This window comes from Lithobates pipiens, unplaced genomic scaffold (assembly GCF_037356315.1).
Source record: "Lithobates pipiens isolate NorthernLeopardFrog02 unplaced genomic scaffold, aLitPip1_a1.2 Scaffold_18, whole genome shotgun sequence".
Taxonomy (NCBI): Eukaryota; Metazoa; Chordata; class Amphibia; order Anura; family Ranidae; genus Lithobates; species Lithobates pipiens.
This window is the reverse complement of record NW_027507758.1, coordinates 545,005,460-545,030,046: the sequence shown is the minus strand read 5'-3', so window position 1 is coordinate 545,030,046 and position 24,587 is coordinate 545,005,460.

Here is a 24,587-nt window from a genome sequence, read left to right as displayed (position 1 = left end):
AACCCAAGTTCGTTTCAGCTTGAGTACACGAACAGATGGTCGGACATTCTCCTTCAGGATCTCTTGGTAGACAGCAGAATTCATAGTTCCTTTTATCACGGCAAGTCTTCCAGGTCCTGAAGCAGCAAAACAGCCCCAGACCATCACACTACCACCACCATATTTTACTGTTGGTATAATGTTCTTTTTATGAAATGCAGTGTTCCTTCTACGCCAGATATACTTGGACACACACCTTCCAAAGAGTTCCACTTTTGTCTCATCGGTCCACAGAATGTTGTCCCAAAAGTCTTGGGGATCATCAAGATGTGTTGTGGAGAAATTGAGACGAGCTTTGATGTTCTTTTTGCTCAGCAGTGGTTTTCTCCTTGGAACTCTGCCATGCAGGCCATTTTTGCCCAGTCTTTTCCTGATGGGGGAGGCATGAACGCTGACCTTAACTGAGGCACGTGAGGCCTGCAGTTCCTTGGACGTTGTTGTGGGGTCTTTTGTGACCTCTTGGATGAGTCGTCGCTGCGCTCTTGGGGTAATTTTGGGCGGCCGGCCACTCCTGGGAAGGTTCACCACTGTTCCATGTCTTCGCCATTTGTGGATAATGGCTCTCACTGTGGTTCGCTGGATTCCCAAAGCTTTGGAAATGGCTTTATAACCCTTTCCAGACTGATAGATCTCAATTACTTTCTTTCTCAATTGTTCCTGAATTTCTTTGGGTCTCGGCATGATGTGTAGCTTTTAAGGATCTTCTGGTGGACCTTACTGTGTCAAGCAGCTCCTATTTAAGTGATGCCTTGATTGTGAACAGGTGTGGCAATAATCAGGCCTGGGTGTGGCTAGAGAAATTGAACTCAGGTGTGGACAACCACAGTTATAGTATGTTTTAACAAGGGGGGCAATCACTTTTTCACACAGGGCCATGATGGTTTGGATTTTTTTTCACCTTTAATAATAAACACCTTCATTTACAAATTGCATTTTGTGTTTACTTGTGTTGGCCTTGACTATTGTTTAAATTGGTTTGATGTTCCGAAACACTTAAGTGTGACAAACATGCAAAGGAACAGGAAATGAGGAAGGGGGCAAACACTTTTTCACACCACTGTATCTAATAAAATATTTCCTGGGGTTCATCTTTATTCTCTCTTAATACAATTTAAATTGCTATCCAAACATTTGCAAACAGCAGGCTTGATCATGAGCTTGATGACTCAAGTAGCAAAAATGAATACCCCAACAAATAACTTTTTTTTTTCTTTTGCTGCGTATCTTTTTTTGTACTGTTGACACTGGACACATGCATATGTAATTTGGCTACCTAATTTCTGGACCAATGTAAGTATTCAATACAAATAATTCCAGGATTCAGCTTTAAATAAGATAGAGATCAAATAAAGAGGATGCCTACAAACTTTGCGTTTGTTCAGACTCTCAATCTACGGTATTTACACTATTCTCCGGCAGCAAATGTAATTCTTGGTGTTGGCCTGGTCAGTGCAGACAATACACAGGGTGGAGCCCTATACTAAAAAGGTTGTGGTTGTCCATAAAACCTGAACCCAAGGTTGGATTAATCCATCAGCTCATTCCCCAGAGTTACAACCTTTTGTACCACCTGCCCCACCCTATTAGATTGCAAGCTCTTCTGAGCAGGGCCCCTTTTAATCCTCTTGTATTTTATTGTATTATAACTATATTGTCTCCCTTTTTTTTATTGTAAAGTGCTGCATAAACTGTTGGCGCTATATAAATTCTGTATAATAATAATAACCTCACCCAATACTCTGCAAGCTTCTGAACTCTTGCCACTCCTGTTTTCTCTGGCCAAAATACCCTGAGTCCTTCAACCTGCATGGGTGAGACCCCTGGGTGACACCAAATCATAATCCCTGCAAAACTGCACACTAACTGCCATTTTACCTTGTGACCTGGCACAGCCCTGTCACAGTGGCAAGGGAAACACGCCTAATCGTAGACTTTAGAGTATTTGTTCTCCCTTGCCAGAGCTGTAGATGGTATGGATATTACTTATCAGAAGCAGATGCCAAGTTCAAGGCAATCATATAACAGACAAACAGATCTAAAAAACAGGAAAAATATATGCTGGTGTGTACTAAGCTACATATAAGCTTTGCATATTAAAGGCAATAGTGATGCTGAAGGATGATCATGCCACAGTGGGGAATATCTTCCAGAAGATGGCATAGACATGTACAATAACTAGACAGAGTAGGGGCCCAACCTGTAACCAACTGCTGAAGCCTGCTTCAGAAGAAGGAGATATTTTATTTCTAAACCATTCAAAGACCCCTAAGACCACTTTCACGCCAAGGCGATTTACAGGCGTTTTAGCGCTAAAAATAGCGCCTGCAAAGCGCCTCTCCTGTCACTCCAGTGTGAAAGCCCGAGGGCTTTCACACTGGGGCATTGCGCTTGTGGGACGTTAAAAAAGTCCTGCAAGCAGAATCTTTGGTTTAGGAGAGGTGTATACACCACTCCTAAAACGCTCTGCCCATTAAATTCAATGGGCAGTGCTGCCGAATCGCCTGCAGAGCACTTTTAACACCTTTTTTAACCCCCTCGGGGGGGGGGTGGTTTAAACAGCGCTCTACCGCTACCGCCCCCGACCGTCTCAGTGTGAAAGTGCCCTTGGTTCATGATTTCTTTATGGAGAATGAAAGGATAAGTTCCCCTTGGGGTTTTCAGGCAGCAACAAGAAGCAGAAATAAATTCGTAAGAAATATATTTGTTTTATTGGTTCAATGGCTTATTCGCCATCATAGATTTAAAATACAGGCTCTGGTATATATTATTACAGCATATCAATGGATAGAAAGTATATGCAACACTTAATACAGAAATGGTTACAGGAACAGTTTACAAATACAATTTTTCAAAAATTGCAAATATATATAGCCATGAGCACCTCATGCCCTTAAAAAAGGGATAAAATACAACCCCCTGAAACATGTTCAAACAAATAGAATCCAAAATGAAATAAAAAAGATGCTCCTTTACTAGATTTGCTAAATCCTTGTGGTTACTTCAGCGATCAAAGGTGAAGCTTTAGGTCAATCCATAAACCAAATAATTAAGCTAGGTGCTTCAGTGGATTACAGTGTAATTGACATTGAACACATCGACAAAGCAATGCATCACCCATATTAACTATCAATGCTTTGTTTATTACTACTGCAGGGAAAAAAAATATAGTAATGTGTATGTTCACTACATACTGTATACACAGCAGAAGACTGCATTTTTAGGTCTCCAGCAATCTTTTTACAAAAGGGTTAAAGCTGTCAGGTTTGTCTAGCTGCGCTTTGAGAGATTTCCTCTTGTTGTGTATTCCTGTGATACCTGGACAAAAAATTTATAATAATCTACAACATTGTAACTTTTCCTTACTCTGTTCAAATATATGTGCTTATTTTTGGATTTTTAGCTATTGAGGCAGGAAGAGAAGGGCACATTTGTGAATTTGTGTAATGAGGAAACATCAATAAAAACCAGAGAGAAAATACTGAACATCCACAGCTTTGCATAATTATATAAGTCAACAGCAAGAGCTCTGCAAGTCTACAGCATGAAAATTCAGCCACAGTGACCCCCTGTGGTGGGATGACTATTATACAACATAACTGAACCAGAACTTGCAGCAGACTTGCAGAAAGTTTGCAAAGAAAGTTGATCTGGAGTCATGCAATGTGGAGTTGCTGCAATTGTGCAACAAACTTGTGAGGCCTGGCAAGTCTAGCAATAGCTTAGCAAGTCTTTTTCAAACTTGCAGCACAATTGCTTGCTTATCTGGGATGTGGGAACATCCCTGTAGCACCTCATATGTTACCTATTTATATAATCATGTTGGATTTCAGTCCAGTGACCATAACGCAAAAAGGTACATAGTAGGGTAAAAAGAAAGTTTGGATTACCAAAAAATTTAAAATAATGTAAACTTTTGTTTATACTACTAATGGCAGCGATCAGTAACTTTAATGGGACTGCAATACTGCATTGGGAAATCTGGCACTAACTGACGCTGGGGGGGACTGACTGCCCTGCTCTGCTAGATTGAATTTCCCTGTGTATGACCTTGGATTGGATATCGGCTATTCTCTGAACTCCTGCCTGCCTTTTACCTGGACTGTTAGTGAAACACTCAGCTTGTCTACCAACTGCATGTACCTGTTTGCTTTGCTCAGTTTACGCACAGTCTGGTGTGTTAGCCAGACACTATTGCATTATGTATAAGTCCTGGAGGCAACTGAGTACCGATAGACGTGTTTGTCTTATGGGAAAGTGGGGATGCTATAGGTGAAGAATACAGTAACCAGCTATTGTGTCTGACCACCTACATTAGGGATAAGCATGACACAAGGTGTCTGTGAGTACAGTCCTACGCTTCAAAACTTAAAGCAACCAAGATGGGGTGAACTGCACAGAATGGTGATAGCAAAGCATCCTACAAGTGTAGGAACTTGTAGGAACTTCTGCAACAGTGCTGGCAAAACTTTCTGAAATTTCCAAATACAGTAATACCTCGAATAACGAGTGTTTCGTAATACAAGCTCTTATTTTTTAAAACTCCTCACTCGGTTTGTGAGCGTTGCCTCACAAAACGAGCAGTATTTAAGCCTCTGCGGTGTGCAGTACCACATTTGCCCAGAGGTGCAGGGGCACCAGTGACACTCGGAGCAGCTCAGAGCTGCTTGGATGCACTCAAAGCCGATCAGATGCACTTGGAGCCACTTGGAAACGCTCCATTTTCCAGCCTCTCCATGTGTTTTTGAGTGCATCTGAGCGGTTTCTGAGTGTCTCCGGTGCCCCTCACCTCTGGCCACATGCGGTACTGCATACAATAGAAGTCACTGTGGAACGAATTATCTGAGTTTCCATTAATTCTATGGGGAAACTTGCTTTGATATACGAGTGCTTTGGATTACAAGCATTCTTCTGGAACGAATTATGCTCATAATCCAAGGTTCCACTGTACTTGATTTTCATTGTAAAAAGAAAGCCACAAGCATGTGCAACTTTTACAACTGCAAAATTTGATTACTCAAAAATGTAGATTAAATTCTGATAAGTAAAATAAATCTATGATTTAATAATTGATATTGATGATATTATCTCCAATAATTGATTTGTTCTATGCTTTAATTTCAAATTACACTGAGACATTAAACTGTGAAAGGAGGAGGTGAAGGTTTATACACACCGCTCCTTCACCACTCCAAAGATGCTGCTAGCAGGATTTTTTTTTAGCGTCCTGCCAGCGCACCGCCCAGTGTGAAAGGGGTCTAAAAATCTTCTTTTTTTTGTAAAAAATTACTTAGAACCCCCAAACATTATATATATTTTTTCAGACACCCTGGAGAATAAACTGGCGGTAGTTGCAACGGTGTCACACCATATTTGCGCAGAGGTCTTACAAACGTAATTTTTGTGGAAAAAAAAAAGATGTAATTCAAAAATAAGAACACAGTAAAGTTAGATCAATTTTGTTCTATATTGTGAAAGATGATGTTACACCAAGTAAATTGATACCCAACATGTCATGCTTCAAAATTGCGCCCGCTTGTGGAATGACAAACTTTCGCACATAAAATCACCATAGGAGACATTTAAAAATTTCTACAGGTTGCCAATTTTGAGTTACAGAGGAGGTCTAGGGCCAGAATTATTGCTCTCACTCTAACAATCGTGGCGATATCACACATGTGTGGTTTGAACACTGCTTTCATATGTGGGCACGACTTACGTATGCGTTCACTTCTGCGCAGGAGGGATTGGGTGCTTACATTTTTTTTTTTTATTTTTTTTTTTTTTACACTGTCCTTTTAAAAAAAAAATGTTGGATCACTTTTATTCCTATTACATGGAATGTAAATATCCCTTGTAATATAAAAAAAAGCATGATAGGACTACTTCCTTACGCGCCTATTGTCATATGAAGTCCGCAGGAACACTCTGTCCCTCTGGGCAGGCGTCGCATGACGTCCTTTGCTTTCCGGCGGTATAGGGGGTGCACACGTGTGCCCGCTGTGTCACCTGGGAGCCGTGCCATGATTGCTGGTGACAAAAGAGGAATGTGGATCTGTGTGTTTAAACACACAGATCCACGACCTGTCTGGGGAGAGGAGACAGATTGTGTGTTCCTAGTATATAGGAACACCGATAAGTCTCCCCCCCTAGTCAGTCCCCTCCCCCCACAGTTAGAAGCACTCCCTAGGTAGCACATTTGACCCCTTGATCACTCCTTGATCATCCCATAGTGGTAACTTGTTCCCTGCCAGTAACATTTATAGCACTGATCGCTGTATAAGTGTCACTGGTCCCAAAATAGAGTCAAAAGTGTCCGATCTGTCCACCTCAATGTCGCAGTCACGATAAAAATCTCAGATCGCCGCCATTAGTAGTACTAGTAAAAAAGAAATAATAAAAATGCCATAAATCTATCCCCTATTTTGTAGGCACTATAACTTCAATCAATATATGCTTATTGCATTTATTTTTACCAAAAATATGTAGGAGAATACAAATTGGCCTAAACTGAAGAAAACATTTTTTTTTTTTAATTGGGGATATTTATTATAACAAAAAGTAAAAAATATTGTGTTTTTTCCAAAATTACTTTTTTGGTTTATAGCACAAAAAATAAAAAACACAGATGAGCTCAAATACTGCCAAAAGAAAGCTCTATTTGTGAGGAAAAAAATGATAAAAATTGTATTTGGGTACAGTGTTGCATGACCGCGCAATTGCCATTCAAAATGTGACAGCGCTGAAAGCGGAAAATTAGCCTGGGCAGGAAGGGGGTGAAAATGCCCTGTATTGAAGTGGTTAATGTGGTCAAAAAGACCTCAGATCTCACATTTACACTTAAAAGCAATATACAAATTTAAAAAAGTCTTTATTTTTCAATAAAAAAAAATGTGTCCCTTTAAGGCCATTGGGCGAAAGTGACATTTAACGTTGCTCCTGTCATCCAATGGCAGTCTAGTGGGGGCCATCATTCCCTCACTTGATTTAGTGCCAAGCAAGAAAAAACATAGGATCATCTCCGCTGCTACTGACGGAGCCAGTAGGCGACAGAGACGTCCGGAACCCGGCGGGAGGGGGGGTGGTCACCTCTCCTGCCACAAAGTAAAAGTTATCTTGTAGCGAATCCACTGCGGAAACCACTTTTATCTTAAAGCTGACCGCCCGCCATTGACGAAAATACTGGGTTATATCGATGGCGGGTGGTCTAGAAGTGGTTAAAATGCAAGCTTTGTAGGTATTTGAATATGCCTTGATGTTAGCCTCTTGCCATCCCCTGTACAGCAGGGCTCAAACTGGATGAGAAAGAAGCAGCACAAGGAGTCAATTAGGTGTACAGAGTGTCTAACATGAATTATGCCTATAGAAGAAGAAATTAGAGTGAGATATGAGCTCATGAGTCTGCTAATTCTCTTTTTACTCTCCAGTCACTGGCTGGGGGATGGAGAAGACCTGTAAAGCCCCGTACACACGAGAGGACTTATGTCCGACAGACTTCCGAAGGAGTTCTGCCGGAGTTCTGCCGGAGTTCCGACAGAGTTCTGACGGACTTTTCGACTGAGCGGACTTGGCCACACACAATCACACTAAACTCCGACGGATTCGAACGTGATGACGTACGACTGGACTCGAATAAGGAAGTTCATAGCCAGTAGCCAATAGCTGCCCTAGCGTCGGTTTTAGTCCGTCGGAATAGCATACACACGAGCGAATTTTTCGAAGGGACCGGGTCCGGCGGAGTTCCGTCGGGAAAATTTGAAGCATGGTCCATATTCTAAAGTCCGTCAGACTTTGATAAATCAAAAGTCCGTTGCAGCCCACACACGATCGAATAGTCTGACGGAATCAGTCCGTCGGACTTTGGATGTTGAAAAGTCCGCTCGTGTGTACGCGGCATAAGTGTTCTTTTACTTCAGAAAATAGACAGTTATGTGCTTTGTGACAGATACGTGCAACTCTCTGGACTGGATTGACAGAAATGTAAATCCTTTGGCAAGTAAAATAGCTCCTTTATATGCATTTCATCGATGTACTTAGCTGTTTGCCTGGAGTTCAGCTTTAAAGTGGCTGTAAACCTCATTCATGAAATCTGAGCTGGGTACATATTTCTGCAATATTTACTTATCTCTCTCCAAAGCCTTAAGTTCCGTCTCTTTCTGTTGCTCCGTTCCTGTGTTATCAGCATGAGAACTTCTGACAAGTTTTCCGACACAGGTGATAAAAGCAGCTGGAAATTTGTGTTGAGGAGGGAGCTTAAAGTGGAACTAAACCCATCAATTTAGACAGTTAAAAAAAAGGCATGCCGGGAATGCTAACTGCACATTGGCTGTGCTCTCAGCCAAATGATCAAACCATCCAATGGCTGGTGTCATAACGAATCACATGTGCAGCACCATAGCAGTTGAAGATTAAACAGAAGCAAAGATGGCAGCTTCCTTGGCTGAAAACGATAGGGGAGTTTACTTCCACTTTAAAGATCTTAAAGATGGATAATCAGAGAGCTGGTCTATTCACAGCACAGCTCTGCAAGTTTTTTCCTTCCTCTGCCTATGTGAAGGGTGGGGGGTGTGCCTTTCCTCCAATCAGCTTACACACAGGTTATGCCCAGACTCCCCTCCCACTGCTGAAACAGGAAAAAAATATTTTTAACATGCTGTGCATTTTCTAAAGAATATAGAAAAGGAAAGACAGCAGATATACATGTAAAACTTATGTAAGGAGATTTGTTTCATCTCTGTGTATCATCTGAGGCTAATTGCTTCCCTAGATATGTGTGAGGGTTTAATACATGATATTTTTGTATATAGTTTAGATTTTTATAAACTCCCATACATTACAAGAATTTAAGTTGATTTCCAGGCAGATATCACAACACTTTCCCTACAGTTTCAACTAAAATGGAGAAACTAAACAGAACAGGGGCAAGCATAATCCTCTGCCAGCAGAGAGATTAGATGGCTCTAAATACCCTGAATAGAGAGAGGTAAAGTATTGTATATGAATTCCAGTTGTTCTTAAGTTAGGCTAGCTTAGTTACGTTCAATATATACAACTCTATAGAAAACTAAATCTTTCCTTTTCTTGCAATATCTATTCATATGGTCAGTTATTAGCTGTGCACGGAAATGGATGGTATTATTATACATATTTATTTCCTTTTTCCTATTTATTGTATGTGCCTTATTGATGCATCAAGCTTTTTCTTCTAGCATAATATTTTTATGACAACTTAACGACCTACTTAGAGAATAATTCAGGCAGCTTCCAAAGCCCTTCGCATTATCTCTTGCCATTTAAATGCCTGTTGTCCTCACGCAGTATTTGGAGTTGTTAAGTGATGCCTTGCATTGTGCATCTCTCATTTTGGCACTTCCATTTCACACTTCATAATTTTGTTTCAACCTCGAAATGGAAGGGATATACTTCCCCGGGTGCTGCTGCAATGAAATTGTTGGAAGTGCAATTAAGTTCTAATTTTAAGAAAGGGAAGAATATGCAATCTTTGCAGGCAAGCTATGGGTGACACCTCATTTTGCTTCCGTATTGTTAGACTTCATTGCCATGCCGAGCAAATGGTCCAATTGATAACATGACATTAGGAGGAAATATGTACAAGGCTGAGTAATATGGGTAGCATTTTGAGCAAATGTTAATGAAACAGATCACTATGCTTTTATTAAATAGAGTTATTACAGTCATTTTTGTGGATGTCATGGTTTTTAAAAGAACTCTGATTACTAGGAAATAAACTAGTTTTCCAATCAACCACTCTTATTATAGCTAGATATGCACAAGGTGATCCCTGATAGATTCAATGCAGATGGTGCTAATTTGTACATATACAAGAACAGCTTTCTGCCCCCTGATGAGATGAACAGATAGCTAAAGATTAGGGATGAGCTTCATGTTTAGGTCAATAGTGAATTTGACCCGAACTCTAGCTGTTCAAGCAGATTTGGCCCGTTCTTCCTTCTGAATCTCTGGTGCCTTCACTCAGAAGTCATTCATTATTGGTGGTGTTACTAATGCCACTAAATTACAGCTTCCCATCTGCTGGATTGTGTCCCATTGTATACAAGCTGGCAGGTATCCCAGGTCAGGTAATGTCATTGAGCAAATATGGTTCCCTGGCCGCTGGCTTACTAACAGAAGCCAGTGTGGAAGAAACTGCCATTGAGCAGCAACATTTTTTTAATATTATTTTTGCTGAAGTACATCCTACAGGTGCATCATTCACATAGAATACCAAAAAAAAAAATGTAAAAGGCAGTTTACATTTTTTTAGCTGCTCTTTTCTGGAACTTCCAGCAAGGTAGAATCCTGCTTATACCCGCTTCTGTATTAACATTTTTATTTTTTTATTTTTGCATTGGTAAATGTCCCCCATGGCAGTGCACAGCTACCCATGCCCTTTTTTTACCAAACACTAGAAAATCAGCTATGAAAAGGCCAGCAACAAATCTCAAGTTTTAGCTCCAACAGACTGTTGGCGGTGGGGGGGGGACATCCCATCTCGCTGCTTGGGATAACAGCTGAGCGGCTTCTTAGCCGCATCGGTTGTTATCCCAAGAAAGTCAACTGCTTTCTTGGGATAACATGCCCTTTTTTTTACCAAAAGATAGAAAATTGGCTATGAAAAGGCCAGCAAAAAATCACAAGATTTAGCTCCAACAGACTGTTGGCGGCAGGAGGGGGGACATCCCCTCCCGCTGCTTGGGATAACAGCTGAGCGGCTTCTTAACTGCATCGGTTGATATCCCAAGAAGTCAACTGCCGGCTTTACAAAAATTGTCCATGGGCCGGGTGTATGTGTATTCATCACGTGCACTGATGGGCTGGACATTTAGCGGCAGCCGGTCCGTAGGTTGCCGACCACTGTTTTAGAACAAGGAACACTAGAACAAGGAACTTCTTGGAAGAGACCATGAAGCACTTACAATACAGCAAAGTCAGCTTTTCTCAGTCCTCTAGCCTCATGTACACTGCTGCTGGCAACCGGAGGTTTAGGGGCAGTTGGGCATTTTTTTCAGCTGACCCTGAAATCTCCTCTGTGTTATCTTATCAGTACATGTACACAGGGCTGTTTACAGTTATTTCTAGGCAGTTGAGTTTAGAAGCATTTTTTGTAACACAAAAAAATGGGTTCAGGAAGGATGTTCAGAAGCATTTGAAATGCCAAATGCTTGTAACTGCTTGCAAATAAGTAAAAGCTGTAACCTAAGTTTAGGCACGTTTTCATTTATAAGCGTTCCTGAAGAGGAACATGTAAGATATGGGAGAAACACAATTTTCCCCATGCTGTTGCCTGCAAGGGGAGGTGGGAGAGGGTGAGACAGACAGGCAGAGAAAGAGACAGACAGACAGAGAGACAGAGAGAGAGAGAGAGAGAGAGACACAGGCAGAGAGAAACAGTCAGAGAGAGACAAGCAGGAGGAGAGAGAGAAAGATGGGCAGAGAGAGAAACAGGCAGGCGGAGAGAGAGAGAGAGAGAGAAAGAGACAGGCAGGCGGAGAGAGAGAGAGAGAGACAGGCAGGCGGAGAGAGAGAGAGACAGGCAGGCGGAGAGAGAGAGACGGGCAGGCGGAGAGATAGAGAGACAGGCAGGCGGAGAGAGAGAGAGACGGGCAGGCGGAGAGAGAGAGAGACAGGCAAGCGGAGAGAGAGAGAGACGGGAAGGCGGAGAGATAGAGAGACAGGCAGGCAGAGAGAGAGAGAGAGACAGGCAGGCGGAGAGAGAGAGACGGGCAGGTGGAGAGAGAGAGAGACAGGCGGAGAGAGAGAGAGAGAGACAGGCAGAGAGAGAGAGAGACAGGCAGGCGCAGAGAGACAGGCAGAGAGAGAGAAACAGGCATAGAGAGAGAGACAGACAGATGGAGAGAGAGAGAGACAGACAGGCAGAGAAAGAGACAGACAGACAGAGAGACAGAGAGAGAGAGAGAGAGAGAGACACAGGCAGAGAGAAACAGTCAGAGAGAGACAAGCAGGAGGAGAGAGAGAAAGATGGGCAGAGAGAGAAACAGGCAGGCGGAGAGAGAGAGAGAGAGAGAGAGAAAGAGACAGGCAGGCGGAGAGAGAGAGAGAGAGACAGGCAGGCAGGCGGAGAGAGAGAGAGACAGGCAGGCGGAGAGAGAGAGACGGGCAGGCGGAGAGATAGAGAGACAGGCAGGCGGAGAGAGAGAGAGACGGGCAGGCGGAGAGAGAGAGAGACAGGCAAGCGGAGAGAGAAAGAGACAGGAAGGCGGAGAGATAGAGAGACAGGCAGGCGGAGAGAGAGAGAGAGACAGGCAGGCGGAGAGAGAGAGACGGGCAGGTGGAGAGAGAGAGAGACAGGCGGAGAGAGAGAGAGAGAGACAGGCAGAGAGAGAGAGAGACAGGCAGGCGCAGAGAGACAGGCAGAGAGAGAGAAACAGGCATAGAGAGAGAGACAGACAGATGGAGAGAGAGAGAGACAGACAGGCAGAGAAAGAGACAGACAGACAGAGAGACAGAGAGAGAGAGAGAGAGAGACACAGGCAGAGAGAAACAGTCAGAGAGAGACAAGCAGGAGGAGAGAGAGAAAGATGGGCAGAGAGAGAAACAGGCAGGCGGAGAGAGAGAGAGAGAGAGAGAGAGAAAGAGACAGGCAGGCGGAGAGAGAGAGAGAGAGACAGGCAGGCGGAGAGAGAGAGAGACAGGCAGGCGGAGAGAGAGAGACGGGCAGGCGGAGAGATAGAGAGACAGGCAGGCGGAGAGAGAGAGAGACGGGCAGGCGGAGAGAGAGAGAGACAGGCAAGCGGAGAGAGAGAGAGACGGGAAGGCGGAGAGATAGAGAGACAGGCAGGCGGAGAGAGAGAGAGAGACAGGCAGGCGGAGAGAGAGAGACGGGCAGGTGGAGAGAGAGAGAGACAGGCGGAGAGAGAGAGAGAGAGACAGGCAGAGAGAGAGAGAGACAGGCAGGCACAGAGAGACAGGCAAAGAGAGAGAAACAGGCATAGAGAGAGAGACAGACAGATGGAGAGAGAGAGAGACAGACAGGCAGAGAGAGAGAGAGAGAAAGAGGCAGGCAGAGCGAGACAGGCAGAGAGAGAGAGACAGGCAGAGAGAGAGAGACAGGCAGGCGCAGAGAGACAGGCAGAGAGAGAGAAACAGGCATAGAGAGAGAGACAGACAGATGGAGAGAGAGAGAGACAGGCAGAGAGAGACAGACAGGCAGAGAGAGAGAGAGGCAGGCGGAGCGAGACAGGCAGAGAGAGAGAAACAGGCAGAGAGAGAGAGACAGACAGATGGAGAGAGAGAGAGAGAGACAGGCAGAGAGAGACAGGCAGGTGGAGAGAGAGAGACAGGCAGGCGGAGAGAGAGAGAGACAGGCAGGCGGAGAGAGAGAGAGACGGGCAGGCGGAGAGAGAGACGGGCAGGCGGAGAGAGTGAGAGAGACAGGCAGGCGGGGAGAGAGAGACAGGCAGAGAGAGAGAGAAAGGCAGAGAGAGAGAGACAGGCAGGCACAGAGAGACAGGCAGAGAGAAAGAGGGACAGGCAGAGAGAGAGAGAGGCAGAGAGAGAAAGGCAGTCAGAGAGACACGCAGGCAGAGAGAAAAATGGGCAGGGACAGGGAGAGATAGAGAGAGAGAGAGAGAGAGAAGCAGAGAGAGAGAGAGAGAGAGAGAGAGAGGCAGAGGGGGGGGGGCAGGCAGAGAGGGAGAAACAGGCATAGAGAGAGAGAGAGGGGGGCAGGCAGAGAGAGAGAAACAGGCATAGAGAGAGAGAGGGGGGAGATAGACAGGCAGAGAGAGAAAGACAGGCAGAGATAGAGGCAGGCAGAGAAAGAGACAGGCAGAGAGAGCAAGAGACAGCAGAGAGAAAGAGAGGCAGAGAGTGAAAGAGACAGGCACAGAAAGATAGGGGCAGAGAGAGAGAAAGACAGGCAGAGAGAGAGAGAGGGAGAGAGACAGGCAGAGGGAGAGAGAGGGAGAGGCAGAGGAAGAGACAGGCAGAGAGAGAGTGGGGCAGGCAGAGAGAGAGACAGGCATAGAGAGGGGGAAGAGAGAGGGGGAGAGAGAGAGACAGGCAGAGAGAGAGAGAGAGAGGGAGAGGCAGAGAGACAGTCAGAGAGAGAGAGAGAGGGGAAGACGCAGAGGGAGACACAGGCAGAGAGAGAGAGAAAGAGGGAGAGGCAGAGAGAGAGGGAGAGGCAGAGGGAGAGAGAGGCATAGAGAGGGGGAAGAGAGAGGGGGAGAGAGAGAGAGACAGGCAGAGAGAGAGAGAGGGAGAGAGGCAGAGAAACAGTCAGAGAGAGAGAGGGGAAGAGGCAGAGGGAGACACAGGCAGAGAGAGAGAGAGAGAGCGAGAGAGAGGGAGAGAGGGAGAGGCAGAGAGAGAGGGAGAGGCAGAGGGAGAGACAGGCATAGAGAGGGGGAAGAGAGAGGGGGAGAGAGAGAGAGACAGGCAGAGAGAGAAGGAGAGGCAGAGAGACAGTCAGAGAGAGGGGAAGAGGCAGAGGGAGACACAGGCAGAGAGAGAGAGAGAGAGAGACAGAGAGAGAGAAAGAAAGGGAGAGGCAGAGAGAGGGTGAGGCAGAGGGAGAGACAGGCAGAGAGAGAGAGAAATTGGCAGAGTGCGAGAGAGAGAGCACCCATAGTTAAAGCACACTGCTCTCTCTTCTCACAGAATGGCTGAAATAGTTAATAATTTACATGTTTCTCCTGCATTGTGGACATTTGGGAGGGTCTCCTGAGGTTATCTTTAAAAAAAGCTTCTAATGTCAAATGCTGAAAACTGCTGCTAAACTCAGTATGAAAAAGCTGTTAACAGAACTTTTTCATTGTTGTTTATCAGCTGTCAGTTTGCACTGTTCAGAAGAGGTTTTCAACTGCCCCTTGTACATGAGGCCTAAACAGACAGGAGAAGTGAAATTTGCTCCAGCTTCTACACATTGTTCTTTAACCAGTTCTGGACCAGCCGCCATGGTTGGGCGAAGCGTCGTAGCTGTACGGTGGCTGCAATGTTTGGATTTGCTTCAAAACCAATCAGTCCCCAGGCCCAGGACAATGATTTCTGGCCTGGACCTGGTGATCGGTGCTGGCAAATGAAATCCTCCCCTGTCTCTGTACGTTCCAGAGAGAGGAGAGAAGACTTCTCACAGTAAGTTGCACCAACAGTACACTGACACAGTACACGTAGGCACACTTGTCACCCCCCGATCGCCCCCCTACCCCCCTCCTGTTAACCCCTTCACTCCCTGTCACTGTGTCACCCAGTGCAGTGTTCATTTTATCTATTTTTATTTTTATTTATTTTTATCATTGTACTGGTGCCATTTGTGATAATAATCAGTGTTAGGGTACTTAATGGTAGGGCCAAATAGGTCTAGGGACCCCCCTAAACCCCCCTAATAAAGCTTTAACCCCTTGATCACCCCCTGTCATCAGTGATCACCGTATTAGTGTCACGGGTGACACTGGTTAGCTAGTTATTTTTTATAGCGTCAGGGCATTAGCCGTATATTATCTAAATAAAAGTTTAACCCCCTGATAACCTGATGGGTGATATCACTTAGGCTTTAGCGCCAGTCAGGGTCTGCGTCGCCCCAGGCAGCGTCAGATTAGTGCAAGTAGCAATAACAACAGTATAGTGTCTGAATGGATCAACATCTGATCTCATCAGATGTATACTAGCGTCCCCAGTAGTTTAGGGTTCCCAAAAACATAGCATTAGCAGGATCATCCCAGATACCTGCTAGCACCTGCGTTTAGCCCCTCTGCCCAGCCCAACCCAGCCCACCCAAGTGCAGTATCGATCGATCACTGTCACTTACAAAACACTAAACACATAACTGAAGCATTCGCAGAGTCAGGCCTGATCCCTGCGAATGCTAACAGTTTTTTTGGTAGCGTTTGAATCAGTGGCTGACTAGGGATGGGTTGTCTGCTCGAGTCGAACTCATGTTCAACTCAAACATTGGCTGTTCACCCGTTCGCCGAACAGCAAACAATTTGGGGTGTTTGCGGCAAATTCGAAAGCCGCGGAACACCCTTTAAAAGTCTATGGGATAAATCAAAAGTGATAATTGTAGACGGGGGGCGTGGCCGGCGCGTGACTGGAATGGCCGCCTGAGAACTGAGCTCTCCACATACATAGCGGCATTGAGCGACTTCCAGCTAACCTCAACCTATTCCGAACGCACGGTGACCGTCCTAATCTCCCGTTCTATCACGGGAGAATGTCGCTGAAGCGAAAAGATTCCAGACCGCCCCGCAAATTGACGGCTTTTATGTACCAGCCGTCGGCGCGGCGAGGCCAAGATGGCGCCGCTCCGTCAGGAAGCCTCTCATACGCAGCAGCCGTATCCTCCTTGCACGGAAACACTGCAGTCAGAGACTCACCTAACAATGTGGTAAGCGCTTCGCAGGGTGGCGATTCACTCCGCTCCCCCCCTGGGACTCCTACTACCCAAAGCCCGGTCAAAAGCAAAATGAGGCTGGATGCCTCAGGGATAGATGGCGATGGCTGTAATTTAAGAGAGCTCCCCTCTCATACACCTACACTAGGCCCTCAGCCAGATGCCATTGCCTCTTTCCCCACCATGGGACAAACTGTTATTGATACCACTCTAAAGGAGATGCTTATTTCACTCCGTAGTTCTCTACAATCAGATATGCTTTCATTTATGCAAGGATTTGATAACAAATTGGGCCTAATAGATAACAGGGTCACTCACTTGGAATCTAATATGGATACTATGACTGCCACCATTAATGATTTAATTGAGGCACAGACACAGGAAACTAAATGGCTGACTGACAAATTAGCAAATTTAGAGGACAGAGCCAGGCGCAATAATTTCAAGATCAGAGGAGTGCCCGAGTCCATTCAAAATACTGATCTGCCTGCCTTTGCTAAAGGCCTGCTTAAAGCACTACTGCCTGAAGCAAAAAACATGGAATTGCTTATTGATCGGATACATAGACTGCCAAAACCTGCGTTTCTGCCGGACTCTGTACCCAGAGATGTTATTCTCAAGGTACACTTTTTTCACATTAAAGAACAGTTTATGCAAAAAGTGAGAGCGCTACCAGCACTCCCTGATCCATATGCTCAACTACAGATATTTGCTGATTTATCCCAGCATACCCTGAGTAAACGCAGGCAACTTAACAACATCACTAAAACTCTGCGAAACAACCAAATCCAGTATCAGTGGATTGCACCTGCCAAACTCTCCATCACCTGAATTGGCTGAGGTCCGTCTATAGGGCTATGTTCTGTGGTTGTGATCCCTGATCACGCTCGGTTTCACTAGACTTTTACCCCCACCCAGGGCTCCTAGACACAGTTGCGTTGTGTCTCTGCCCTGAGCACTGTTAGTGCTGGTTTCTATTTTTTGTTGTATATTTGTTTTGTTTTTTCTTTTTTCTTGCTCTAACCATCCATCTTATTGGCATATACTTCTAACCTGGAAGCAACCTTCCCTCATCAATCAACCCTTGGGCCTAAACCCCCCATCAGTACAGCTTCCTTTTGTGACCAGTGCTTTATCCCCCTCCCCCCTCCTCCCCTTTTTTGTTTTTGTTTTTCTTCTCTCTCTACAGGTACTCCGAAGCTGCGCTAATCTTCTCTACCAGACCCTGCTGTCTTCACCTCTTATTGACTCAGCACACATCCTTTTGAAGACCTCTCTACACACTACATCACCTTCCTCGCATCTCCTCTAACCGTACGGAAACCGGTTGGCATCCGACCTGCTAAGTATTTATAAGGTACCCCCATTCATCTTTATTACACCTCAATACGCACTATGACTATCAAAATTGTCACGATTAACACCAAAGGATTAAATCATCCTGCGAAAAGATCCTCTCTCTGGGCCTTGGCTAAACAATCTAAATGCGATATAATCTGCGCTCAAGAAACACACTTTTTATCTAGTAATCCTCCTTCTTGCACCAATAGAAACTTTAGTAATATATACACCGCTAATGCACCTCAAAAGAAGAAGGGTGTTCTAATCGCTATTAACAACTCGCTAACCTTTCAACAGGATCAATGCCTTTCTGACCCTGGAGGCCGCTTCTTAATCTTGAACTGTCATATTAATGACGCACCCTACACCATCGTCAACGTCTATGTCCCAAACACTCACCAAATTCGATTTCTTCGGAAACTGAATAGAAAAGTTCATTCAATGCAACAAGGTGCAACTATATGGTGTGGTGACTTTAATTGTACCCCTGATCCGGAAATAGACTCTACATCTCTCTCCAAAAGAGGGCGACCAGAATTGAATTCTCTACTTCATGAACTAGGCCTCTATGATGTCTGGAGATGCACACATGCAGACGAAAAGGATTTCACTTTCTTTTCCCCCTGCCACAATACTTATTCTCGCATTGACCTTTTTCTTACAGACCAATGGACCCTGCAAAAAATATCTACTTCTACTATTCATATGACTTCTTGGTCTGATCATTCCCCCGTAAGCATTACTATAGAAGACACTAACAGAACTGCTTCGACCTACCTTTGGAGGTTAAATACCTCGATCCTGCAATCTCCATTGTACAACCAAACTCTAACGGACAATCTAAACTCTTTTTTTGAATGTAATGAGAACTCAGTTGATGATCTGGCTGTTTTATGGTCCGCGCATAAGGCTTTTATGCACGGAATCTTTATACAATTAGGTGCTCAAGATAGGAGACAGAGGAGGCAGCGAATTAACAAAATATTAGCAGAAATACAATCCACTGATCTACTCAATAAACAAAATCCTACGCCAGCATTGAAATCACGACTCATTGCCCTCAGACTGGACCTTAGGGCCCTACTCCTAGAAACTCACGACAAATTCCAAAAGCGATTTAAAATGAAATTCTACGCTGAGAATAATAAACCCGGTAAATTTCTATCTCATAGGATCAAAGGTTATACCGCCAAAACCCGACCACCCTACATCTATCATCCCCACACTAATTCTAAATTGACTAATCCGCAAGATATTGCCAATGCCTTCAGTGCATACTACAGCTCACTCTACAATCTCAAAGACGATCCGACTCAACCCAAACCCTCGTCAACGCAAATTAAAGCATTTTTAGACTCCATTGATCTGCCTAGTTTAACCCCCCTACAACTAGATGACCTTAATGCACCTTTCACAGAGACAGAAATTAAAAAGGCCATCCAATCATTACCTCCCAACAAAGCCCCAGGTCCTGATGGCTTTGTAGGAGAATACTATAAAAAATATGACTATCTCCTCACCAAATACATTACCCCATTGTTTAATTCCGCTGCCTCCTCTGCCTCTTTCCCCCAGGAAATGTTAAAAGCATTGATCGTCACTATACCGAAGCCAGGGAAAGAACCCACTTTAACCCAAAATTACAGACCTATCTCCTTGCTCAACCACGATGTGAAACTGTATGCCAAAGTATTAGCTAATCGGCTTAATGATTTAATGCTATTATTGATCCACCCTGACCAATCTGGTTTTATCAAAGGGCGTCAAACGTCTGATGCGACCCGTCGTATGATAAATATCATCCATCACACAGCGACCCATCGGATGCCTTCTCTGCTTCTCTCCTTGGATGCGGAGAAGGCATTCGATAGGGTTCACTGGCAGTATCTCCAGCAAACATTAGAAAAATTTGGATTCCAGGGTCATATCCTAATGGCAATCCTGGCCCTATACTCCTATCCATCAGCGCAAGTGTATTGCTCCTCCATGTTATCTACTGATTTTTAAATATCTAATGGCACTCGCCAAGGTTGCCCCCTCTCCCCCTTAATTTTCGACCTAATAATAGAACCTCTTGCTGCTAAAGTTAGATCCCATACTAACATCTCAGGTATTCCCTTTGGCGTTTGTGAACACAAGATTAGTCTCTTTGCCGACGATGTGATCTTTTCATTAACCAATCCTATCTCTTCCCTGGCTTCAGGACAAACCTTATTGGATGAATTTAGCTATGTGTCTTACTATAGGGTTAATGCGTCCAAATCTTACATACTACCCTTAGCAATATCCCCCGAACAACGACAACACTTGAGCGTCCAGTACCCTTATGCATGGTCCACAAACTCTATCACGTATCTAGGCATTAATCTGACGAGCTCCACCAAAGATTTGTACAAAGCAAACTTCCCTCCATTCCTTGCCACACTTTCATCTGACTTAACGAATATCTCCAAACTCACACTGTCCACCTCTGGCAGACTTGCGGCATTCAAAATGCTCAAGCTCCCTCAGTTACTATACTTGTTCAGAGCGCTACCCATCCCAATACCTACTTCCTTCTTCAGGCAAACTCAGTCGATAATTCATAACTTTACATGGCTAGGAAAAAAATCTAGAATATCACAGAGCACACTTATGAAACACAGAAAGATAGGTGGTTTAGGATACATCGTAGTTAAAGACTATTATTTTGCAGCTATCCTGGCCCAACTCAAAGCCTGGTTCACTCCAGATTCTAGTATCCACTGGTGTGCCATGGAAGCCTTTCAGGTGCCAGGAAATAATCTACGTAACTGGCTTATCTCTAGACCTGATTCTAAATCATCCAATCATTCCTTATCTCCAACCATAAAAGCGTCACTAGCAGCATTTTCACATTTCATTACGCACTTTCCTGCTTCAGCTCCCACATATACAATTCCACTCCCCATTGAAACTCTTTATCTTCTGACCCAAGACATTCAACTCTCCCCTTGGAAACACAAAGGTATTTCCTATATCGCTGATCTCTATGATAATGACTTCCTACAATCCTTTACTTCCCTACAAACTAAATACTCGCTCCCACCCAAAGAATACTATACTTATATCAGAATATCACATTGTCTAGTTCAATCACCTTCCCTCCGTTGCAACATCCCCAAAGTGGCATGGACATATTTCTCTAATGCCTCACCGTCCATCAAGGGGATATCCCTTTTCTATGCATTATTAGATGGCAAGGATACTTTTGAGAAATTACCCCCCTTACTAAAGTGGGAAACTGAACTGGGTTCCTCATTTTCCTCACAACAATGGCAAACTGCCTTAAGGGCCATATTTCTGGCTACAAAATCGGCAAACCTATGGGACCTCACATACAAGATAAACCTTAGATGGTATATCACTCCACTGCAGATTCACAGATATAGTCCATCGACTGACCCTACCTGTTGGAGACTATGTGGTCTCCCTGGCAACCTTTATCACACTTTTTGGTCTTGCCCAAAAATAACCCAGTTCTGGACAGACATATTTGTCATCATTTCATCTCTCACTCACATTGTCTCCCCGCCTAACCCAGCACTGGCACTCCTAAATATTGGAATTGACACCTATCCTCACAATATTCAATATATTGTCACACATTTGTGCCTAGCAGCACGGCTAACCATTACACGTAACTGGAAATCTCCTGACTCGCCCTCTCGTTCTGAAGTTATTAGAACAACACATTTACATGGCGTATACGAACGTATGTATGCCTCTTCGGAAGGTCTATTGTCTAAATCCATCACTCGCTGGAATCCCTGGTTAGACTGGTACAAATCCTTCATGTCCGGGCCTCCTTGAACATTTATATCATCTAATATGAGAAGAATTTCTCACATGTCTGCATGTACCTATTCCACCTTTCATTCCCCCCCCCCCCCCCCTTTTTTTTTTTTTTTTTTTTTTTTCTTCTCTCTCTCTTCTCACCTATCCTCAACCCTTCCCCCCTTCCTATATACTTCACCTACATAATAATTAGCAGATCGCTATTAGTTCATTTATTATGGACTTCTTTTCCCCATTATCTTCCTCCAGATTTACGGTTACTGTTTCTTGTTACACAACATTACGATACTTTGCATTCCTCTTAGTTTATTTTGAATATATTGACAATGCAATAGAGTTTGACTTCTTTATTACCCTTACCATGGGAGTACTCCCTTGCTCCTGTGTACAGTGTGTTCCCAATTGGGGTACCAGGTGCAAGGTGCCGTCCTCCTTTTTCTTTCTCTGTTTTACTAGATGGATTATATATTTTAGAAGTCATGCATTATGTCTCACTTATTATATCTAAACATTCCGTCGCATTGTTATAACACATTGTAATGGTATAGATATTTTGCGACTGTAACCTTCTTTTTGTGTAATCTCATGCACTTCTGTTAAATAAAAAATTATTGAAAGTAAAAAAAAAAAAAAAAAAAAAAAAAAAAAGTGATAATTGTAAAGGCTAATATGCAAGTTATTGTCATAAAAAGGGTTTGGGGACCCGGGTCCTGCCCCAGGGGACATGTATCAATGCAAAAAAAAGGTTAAAAAATGGCAGTTTTTTCTGGAGCAGTGATTTTAATAATGCTTAAAGTGAAACAATAAAATTGTAAGATTCCTTTAAATTTCATACCTGGGGGTGTCTATAGTATGCCTGTAAAGGGGCGCATGTTTCCCATGTTTAGAACAGTCTGACAGCAAAATTACATTTCTAAAGGAAAAAAACTAATTTAAAACTACTCGCGGCTATAATGAATTGTCGGGTCGACGATACACATAACAGTTCATTGATAAAAACTCATTCAGAACTGTCTTGCTTCCCAATGACGAAAGCAGCCTGTGGGGATGTCGATGGTGGCGATGGTTGAGGGAGAGAGCCGGCTTCTAAATGGCAGGATTGTGGCAGGCTGAGGAGGAACAGTGCCTCCGTCCGGATGTGGCCAGCGGTCTGCCATTTAATGATGCTTTAAGGCCCAAGTGTAGTTAAAATAAAAAAAGGAAAATCAGCACAAAGGACATAACTTACAGCCACTAGTGTGTGTCCTTTGTGCTGATGCCTGGATGCCTGTTCTGTTAGTAGAATTCCTCTTTCCTTAATATCTGCCCCCCTCCCACCCTCTCACACTAGAAGATTACAGCAGCATTGGGCAATACAACTAAAGACCTATAACAACTATAGTGATTCCATGCAAATGGCTGTTGGTTTATATTTATAAGAATATGTCAGAACTGCTGCCCCTACTGGTACAACTACCTGATTGGGTAGGGTCTGAAATGAAAAGTGTTTACTAGTAGTAGGTGTAGCGCTGTTCTGTTGGTTTAAAATGTGTGGTGCCCTTTAAATAAATATGTGCTGTTTGATTCGTTTATTTTTTATAATTCAAAGTGCTTGTTTATTTTGTTTTGAACTTGCTCTTATTAATGAGATTATAAAGTGACAGATGCTCTTAATTGAGCAAAAATAAATGAATAAAATCCTAAAAATGTTATGAACTTTACAGAAAATATTCATGGGTAAACAACTTTGGTTATTTTTTATAACTTGTGAATTATTTAGTTAATACCTTTTTTAAAGTGACAGGTGCTCTTTAAACAAATCGCCGACAATTTGATAAACCTTTGCTGTGCAAAAAAAAAAAACTCCCAGCATCATCGAGTCCCTATCTGCCAAAAACCGTGAAACGCATTGGCATCCTGGACGTCCGGGTTTGCAATGCTTATTGCTTACCTGTCACATAACCCATTGAGTATCCAATCAAGAATAATTTACATTTACCGAAAACTATTTGTTTACCTGTACATTTTTTAAGGAGCACAGAGTTTTTTGCACAGCAAAGGTTAATGAAATTGTTGGCAATTTATTTACAGAGTTGTTTACCCAAGGATATTTTCTGTAAAGTTCATCACATTTTTATGGTTTTATTTATTGTATTTATTATAATTTATTTTTGATCAATTAAGAGCACCTGTCACTTTATAATCTCATTAATAAGAGCAAGTTCAAAACAAGATAAAAAAGTACTTTGAGGTATAAAAACGAAACTAATCAAATACCAGATATTTACTTAACCACTTAGGGACCGGAAGAATTTTCTCCCTTAATGGCCAGGCCATTTTTTGTGATACAGCACTGTGTCACTTTAACTGATAATTGCGCGGTCGTGCAACATTGTACCCAAACAAAAGTGATGTCCTTTTTCCCCCACAAATAGAACTTTCTTTTGCGGGAATTTGATCACCTCAAAAAAGAGCGACAATTTTGAAAAAAACGAAATATTTTTCTTACTTTTTGTATATTCCGTTTCCTTCTACGAAGGAAACGGAATATAAGAATAGAGGACGGGCAGATGATTAATAGCTTTGTCCCCTCCATTCTTTGTAGTCACATGACCGCACAGTGGCGTGTGAAATAATGTATTTAGCTGCATAATTAAAAAAAAAACACAGACACTGCACTGTATATCTTACTATAACAGAAGAGATACCAGTAATTATGCACAGTGACTTTACAACCATAGCAGAATAGCGGCAGGAGGAGAGGGGCAGGGAGGAGTTGACTCACACCCAGATTCTTGAGCTGACTGGCAGGAAGGAAGGGGGGGAGAGACTTTGTGATGATGGAGGCACATAAACTGACCATGGTATCATGGATCAGCGTCCATGATTACTGTGGTTAACACACCTAGGGGGATACAGGAACAGGCAGGATCAACCAGATATTTTACAGCATAGAGAGGGACAAATGACACTGCAGAAGCACTATGCTGTTTATCGTGCTTTAACCAGTTGCCGACCGCCGCACGCCGATGTACGTCGA